This window comes from Python bivittatus, unplaced genomic scaffold (genome assembly GCF_059951505.1).
Source record: "Python bivittatus isolate LINGU-HERP-01145 unplaced genomic scaffold, Pbiv_v1 ctg000220_np1212, whole genome shotgun sequence".
Taxonomy (NCBI): Eukaryota; Metazoa; Chordata; class Lepidosauria; order Squamata; family Pythonidae; genus Python; species Python bivittatus.
The window spans coordinates 4,576,588-4,582,166 of record NW_028277048.1 but is presented as its reverse complement, the minus strand read 5'-3'; positions in this window follow the sequence as shown (position 1 = coordinate 4,582,166).

Below are 5,579 nucleotides of genomic sequence, written 5' to 3'. Positions count from 1 at the left end.
GAATTTGTTGGACGTTTGACTCTTGGCAGAGTTAAATTCCCAGCAGATCTCTGATTATCACTATGGCATGCCTCTTGGAAAGACTGGTCATCTGATGCAGAAATACCTCATCTGTGTCTTCTGTTGTCCAGACAGTCTATAATTAACTCTCACAATGGTATCACATTTGTTTCTCTCTCTTTTTTTATTCTTACCCAAATTCTTTTTTTTTTTTAGATTTTTTAATCCCGCCTTTATAATTTTTTATAAATAACTCAAGGTGGCGAACAAACTTAGTACTCCTTCCTCCTCCTATTTTCCCCACAACAACCCTGTGAGGTGAGTTGGGCTGAGAGAGAGGGACTGGCCCAAAGTCACCCAGCCGGCTTTCATGCCTAAGGCGGGACTAGAATTCAGAGTCTCCTGCTTTCTAGCCTGGTGCCTTAACCACTAGACCAAGCTGGCTCTCAAATTCTTTCAACAGGATTTCCATGCTCCATTCCAGAAGTTCTGTGCAAGTATATTTTTTCTTTCCTTACAGTACAACACCTCCATCCTTTTATTTGACCTACTCCTTTTGAATACAGTAAATCGTAGGCTTCTGTGCTGTGTCCCAATCTTATGTATCGTCCCACCAACTTCCATTGATGCCTGTCACATCCTCATTGTCTTCCTGAGTTAGGATCTCTAGTTTCCCCTTTTTCTTTCCTATATTCTGTGCATATGTGTAGAAACATTTGAAGTTTGGAGTATGATCTACTGGCATCTTTGCCATAGCGTCCTGGGAAACTCTGAGTCCCCATCCTGGCTTCCTGCTTCTCCCTTTGTGTTTCACTTTCTTGGCTCAGTCCTTGGCCATGTATTTGGTTCTGGGCTTCTGCTAACTTCTTTTTTTCTAATCAGCAATCATCATTTACACAGCCAATTGTTGACTTCTGTTTTCTCTTCCCATGCCATGATCCTCAACTGGAAGGATTGGTGAAAAAACTACTTGGGTCCCAGTTCCTTTACTTTCTTCCCCTAAGGCCTCATCATTTCCAGAGATTCTTTCAAGGTTTCTTCTGGCCATATTCCTTGTCTCCACATGGATCAAGAGAAAAATGACAGATCATGGTGAGTTTCAATAGTCTTAATAACTTCTCTGTCACATCCTATATATAGGCATCTGGTACATATACACAACACACTTCCTGAGACATCATACTAAGTCTGCACGCACTGCTTTGGGTCCCCTCAAGTGGGACTCACCCATCACCTTGACACACCTCTTCTTTCTCAGGGTGGCTCTTGGATTTCTTTGATCTGTGAGGGCCAAACTGATGTTCTGTGGCACTGTTTGCTCAGGTGGCTGTTGATCATCCTCTGGAAGGAAAGCCTGGCACTGATGTGTGAGTTCCACCTGCATCAAAGGCCTCCTGATCCTCCTTCTTTGGGTCACATGCTTCCACATGTTTTCCTCTGCCCCCACTTTTCTCTGGAGTTCTCTTTACTTCTCTGCCCTTCCTAGAAAGTTTCAGCTGTCCTGTCCAGAACCTCTTATTTTTCCTGATGCATTTCATTGTATCATTTCTCCTCTCAAGTTTCTTTACATTTTCTTCCAATAAGGGGGGAAGCTTGCACTTACAGGGGGTGAAGTTTGGGTCCTCTCTGGGCAGGAAGACAAAGAATGCACACACCTTGCAGGTCACAACAATGCTACCCTTGTGATCCAGATTGTTTGGAGTCTTTCCTGCCAACTTCCCTAGCCAGTCCTTCTCTGCTTGCTTGCTTGCTTGCTTTGTGAGCTCCTAGAAACTGCCTCTCTGGGTGATGACTGGTCCAGACAGAAAGAAGATGGAAAAAAAGACAAAATGCAGAAAAAGCGCAAAAAAGGAAGTGCCTCCCCCTTGACTTCCCTTGCTGAACTCCTATCTGCTCCTCTATTATTTAAAAATAAGTTGTTGACAAGCCCCTCAGTCTTATTAGTCAGATTTTTTTTTTTTTAAGATAAAGGAATTAGGTTAGGACAGCCAGTTTGGTGGAGTGGCTAAGGCATCAGTCTAGAAACCAGGAGACCATGAGTTCTAGTCCCGCCCTAGGCACAAAACTATCTGGGTGACCTTGGGCCAGTCCCTCTCTCTCAGCCCCAGGAAGCAGGCAATGGCAAACCACTTCTGAAATATTGTCAAAAAAACTGCAGGGACTAGTTCAGGCAGTTGCCAGGAGTCAATACTGACTCAAATGCACAACAACAACAAAGGGATGAGGTTATAGAATCTTGGAAATTGGGTATGTGTATTTTAGCACCCTGTTTATCAGTAAGCACATTAAGGTGGAGGCCCCTGATTCTTCTAATCCTCTAACTGCCTCTGGGTGTAAGGGGAGATGCTGCTCCCTGTCTGCCTAATGATAATGAAGGAATGCAGAGAAGTTCCTGACCTACAGTATTTTGGAAACCATCATTCCTGTTCCAGGCTCCAAAAGTCCAATTGCATACAGATGGACAGGACTGGGCCCAGAATGGTATGTCATTTGACTCTTCCTTCCAGCTTGACACAGAGCCATTGATGTCCACTCACTGGGTACAATTATTTAATCAGCTCTGTATCCATTTAATGGTAACATTGCCCAGGCTACATTTTGCCATCTTCTCTTGTAGGATTGCATTATATTCCATTCCTTTTCCAAGGAATTTAAAGCTAACCATCTTGTTATGCAGAATGAGATAACTGCACCCCAGCTGTTAAAAGAGTAGCTAATTGCAACTTTTAAAATAAATAAATAAATAAATAAGTGTGAGCGGTTGGGTCTGGGTGGGTATCATTTATTTGAATGTTGCTGCAGGTAAAATATTCTTTGATTGTAATAAACTGCACAGTAAGGAATCATCTTTTCCCTAATACAATAGTTTTCTATTTAACATAGGACAGCATGTCCAAGTGCAATCTAGTGACCTCCATGAGTGATCTGAAATGATTGGAATTTGACACTTAATTCTTTTGGTAAGTAGATCAGCTTCCAGACGGATCTCTGTTTTTGGAATTATGCACCCAAATCCATTTAACAGTAGAAATGAAGGATGTCCCTCTTTCTATCCCATGCCACTAATAAAATAATAATAAATTAGCTCTTTTTGTCCCAAAACGGGAGATTCCAGCCCCCGCGCCCCCCCCCCAATCTCCCACATGGGCAGTCCTGATGATTTCTGCAAGGCATTAACAGTTCATGAATTTATGGCACAATTGGGCAACGGGCACCCCCTGAAATAACACTAAACTCCTGCTCCTGTAAGCCCAGCTCTTCACGACCAGCCACTCAGTGGTGAAGCTTGATGTGAACCGCCCTTGAGGAATATGCAGAGCACACATTCCCCACCCCTGGTTAGCAGCAGCAGATTTGAATAAGGGCTCTCTAGTCTAGGGCAGTAATCAAATGAATCCTGAAGAGTGATCCTGCGACTGGGATGGAAAACTGCAATCGTCTGACTGATTAACACACAATATTTGGATCCAGTCAGATGCTTGCTCACAGGATCTCTGACTGAAGCACTAAATTTTGCAGTTCTACTCATTAATTTGTACAAAACTGGGAACTCTAGATAGTTCAGTATGAGTCCTAGGGTCATCCATCCGAGTTGTGAAAAAGGCAATCTCTACTTGAGATTTCATCACTGCCATTAACTCAGAAGCATCCTGGGGTAAACCACACTCTCTTACAGGAGTCACACAACTTATTTGGCAGCACACAAAGCCAAACCCAGACGAGCCACATTCTGTCTTAACATGCAATATGAATCCACCCTCTGTCTCAGTCTGTTTCATCTGCAGCAAAATACTGATCTACCTCACATGGTTGTTCTGACGAATGATAAGGTATGTGAGGTGTTATAAAAATGATAAGTATTTTCTAGTGGAGTAGCCATAATGGTGTGTGGCTGCAGAAACAAGAAAGATTTCCAGCACCTTAAAGATGAATGAATTAAATAGAAGCTTTTCTGGAGGGAAATCCAATTCATCAGATACATCAGGGTGTTAGTCTAAGATAGCAGCTATGTGTCTATACACACACATACAAAGAAAAGATAGTAAGCAGTGAAGTCAGAGGGAAATGAAATGCCAGAAAGATACTGTGACAATGATGCTAAAATGTGAATGTGTGTAAAATAAGTTCAGAGACGTTTGAAGATATTGTAAACATCCTGGCATTGGTAAGCTAATTAACACCTTTAACAGGATACCAGACCACACTGAACCTCTTGGTGTATTGAAATTCAGCAGTTTCGTGTTGATGTCTCCTTTTGAAGTCCCTTTTCCAGGAATGGCCACTTTTAAGGTCAATTACAGCTTGAAAGGCTATAATGATTTCCCTGTTGGTGTCTGTTTGTGCTTTTTGCTCTTCCCCATGTCAGGTTTGTGTCTTTTTTTTTTTTGCATAAAGATTGATGCATGTCTTTATGTAAGTCAGCTAGGCCCTGCATAAGGCATTTTACAAAATAAAGTTAAAAACAATTTTTGACAATACAAGAAAGTTCCCACATTAAATAAAACAATCACAAAGTATTTCCTTTCTTTAAAAAGATAATTTTCAAAAGCTTGGCAGATGAAATCTAGTGAACTGGAAGTTTGAGTCCACATGGAGTCTGACAGTTCCTGATAAATAAACGGAAATAAATGAATACATGAATAATATCTTTGGAATTCTGATTGATATTGCTCAACTGTGGAGTTTTGATTTCTTTTTTTCACGGGCCACACTGCGTGTTACATTTCAGTGTGTAGATCATTGCAGAAAAGGCATTGTAACTAATGCCAAATTCCCCTTTTGATATTACAGCCCAGCCTATTCACCTGGCTTATTAGAATCAAAGGGATATTTGAACAAGCATTGACTGGATTGGGTCGAGAAGGAAGGGGATTGACAGCGGTGCTTCCCTGAGCGTGCAGGCAGGAGGAGGGATCCCTGTATCCTACGCAAACTTTGTTCAAGAGGACTATTACCTTCAGCGGGGTTTGCTTCTGAGGAATGAATACATTTCCACTGCGCTCTTGTATTTTCTCGGTATCAGGCTGTCAGCGTAATTTCACTCTCTGTAACAACCCAATTGACAAGTGTTTTTTTCCCTTACGTTTAGTATAAGACTTCTTTATTTTGTTTTCACCGAAAAAAATGTTGAAATACAGTAACCACATCAACTCAGCCCCACAGTCTCCTCTTCTGGATTCCGGCGAAGAAGACCGAAGAGGGCCCGGCGAAGACGAACCCCGGGGAAGGGACGGGCGGGGACGATTGGGTAGAGAGACAGCCTGAGCCGGAATGCGGCTCAACCCCCAGCTCGCTACATTGTTGCCATTCCCAGCCGGCATCAGAATGTTGTGAATGGAAGGATCGCGGCGTAGGCCACGCCCACGTAGAACCCTATCTGAAGGGCCTTGGTCTCCCGCCTTGCCTGATTGGCTGGGGGGCCTCTCGACCTTTGATTGACATCTTTTTTTCCAGACAGCTCCTATTCTCTTTTTTTTAAAGCCCCACAACATGGGGGCGTGCATTGTTCCTCCTTGATTGGCACCCGAGCTCGGCCAATCTACACAAGACTCTCCGTTGCACATTAGCCAATAGAAAGC